We start from the raw sequence: 2,500 nt of genomic DNA, 5'->3' as shown, positions 1-2,500 counted from the left end.
AAATCTTTTCTCACTTAAATGGATCCTTTCACTTTTAAATGATTATTATTTATTTAGACTCTTTCCACTGTTAAATTATTCTTTTTTCAGTAAAATGATTCTTTTACCAGTTAAATGATTCTTTTATCGGTTAAATGATTCTTTCCTCAGTGTAATAATGGATTTGTTGGTTAAATGATTCTTTGTCTGGTGAAATGTTTGCTTGGTTAGTGATTTAATGGTTCTTTGCTTTAGTTAAGCAACTCTTTTGTCAGTTAAATGATCCTATAATTTTTAAATGATTATTTTTCGGGATTAGTGATTCTTAGCCTGTTTAAATGACTCTTTAGACTGTAAAATGATTCTTTCCTCAGTGAAACGTTCTTTGCTTAGTGATTCATTGGTTAAATGATGCTTTTATCGGTTTAATTATTCTTTTCTCAGTGAAATTATGCTTTTATTGGCTAAATGATCATTTTCTTCTTAATCCTTAGACTGTTTACATGACTCTTTAAACTGTTAAATGATTCTTTCTTTAGTGATTGAGATGAATTTTATTGGTCAAAAAACTCTTTTTTTCCATTAAATGATTCCTTTCTATGTTAAATGATTCTTTCCTCAGTGACATTATGCTTTTATAGGTTCAGTGATTTGTTCCTCAGTGAAATGATTCTTTTTTCAGAGAAATTATGTTTTTATCAGTTAAATGATTCTTTTATGGGTTAAATGACTCTTTTTTCCATTAAATGATTCCTTTCTATGTTAAATGATTTTTTTTAGATTTTTTAATTATGTTTGTATTAGTTAAATGATTATTTTATTGGTTATATTATTATTTTCTTGGTTTAATGTTCTTTGCTCGGTTAGTGATTCGTTGGTTAGTTAGATGATTCTTTGCTCGGTTAGTGATTCTTTGCTCAGTTAGATGATTCTTTGCTTGTTAAGTGGTCACTTTTAGATTAGATTAGATAATACTTTATTGTCAGATCCATGATCTGAAATTTGTTTTGCATAAAAACAGTAGCTCCGTTACAACATCATACATTAACAACACAACATATAAGGGCACAAACAACCATTATAAAAGGGGAAAAAAAAAAAAAGAAAAGGGGGTACATTAAATACATAGTTCGCTCGCATCATCTCGCTTCATAAAGATCTTGTATGATTATAGATTAGGCTCCCGGTTCAATTTAAGGATTGACTGGTGCACGAAAGAGTGCTTCAGTCTGACTTTATTAAACCGCGGAACACTGTATCGTCGTCCCGATGGGAGAAGTACATATTCGCTGTTCAGAACATGATTAGCATCAGAAAGAATGTTTTTAGCTAACCGCATTGTGTTGTTATGATAAGCGGTCTCATACTGACCTTCTAAACACTGACCCACAATTTTTGAGCAAACTTTGATCAAGCGTTTCAGTCCAGACTTTTCAGATAAGGACAAGCAATTGTACCACACAGCATTACAGTACTGCAGAACACTCAAAATAACAGCAGTATAGAACAGTAGGAGTATCTGCCGAGTAGCTCCAAAAGATCGGAGACGACGAAGAAAATAAATTCTTTGTTTAGTTTTTTTACAAATATAGTCCATATGCTGCTTCCATGATAAGGTGGCATCAATCATTACACCAAGATATTTATATGACTGCACCTGTTTGATTATTTCATTATTAACAATGGTGGGGTTTATAATTAAAGATTTTAAACTAAACACAATTTCTTCTGTTTTTTTTGTGTTTATTTCCAGAGCGTTGTTTTTGCTCCATATAGCAATTTTATTAACCCCTTGTTGGTGCAGGTCAGAGCCGTCTGAGTCGGTTAGTAAAGTAAGCAAAACAGTATCATCCGAATATTTAATAACATATTGATTTTTTGTGGTTAAACGACAGTCGTCTGTATATAAAGTAAAAAGCAAAGCAGAACTCACACAGCCCTGAGGTGCACCAACATTGGTCAATATAGCAGAAGAAAGGGTCTTATTCACTTTAACAAGCTGGACTCTGTTTGTAAGGAAAGAGGCATACCAGTGAATCAGATAGGGGTTCACTCTCAGATGGTACATTTTTGAGAGTAAAATATTGGGTTGTATTGTATTAAAGGCAGATGAATAATCTAGAAAGAGAGCTCTTACATAATTGTGAGGTTTATCTAGATGTTTAGTGATAATATGAACTAATGTGGCAACAGCATCTTCTGTGCCACAACCTGTTTTATATGCGAACTGAAATGAATCCAGTTTGCCATTGGACAAAGTTATTTGAAGATATTTTAACAGGAGTCTCTCTAGAGCTTTCATAATTACTGAAGTTAGGGCTATAGGTCTATAATCTTTATGTTCTTTTGGATTTTGAGTTTTAGGCAATGGTTTTATATATGAAGTTTTCCATACTGTTGGAACTGTGTGTGTGTCGATTGACAATTGAAACACTGGTTGCCAAGCTGGTGCCAGCTCTGCTGCAAAGTTTTTCAGTATAAAAGGACTAAACTGGTCTGGCCCCTCTGCTTTCCTAGTATT

Source organism: Astyanax mexicanus, chromosome 1 (genome assembly GCF_023375975.1).
Source record: "Astyanax mexicanus isolate ESR-SI-001 chromosome 1, AstMex3_surface, whole genome shotgun sequence".
NCBI lineage: Eukaryota > Metazoa > Chordata > Actinopteri > Characiformes > Acestrorhamphidae > Astyanax > Astyanax mexicanus.
Note: the sequence above shows the minus strand (reverse complement) of the source record.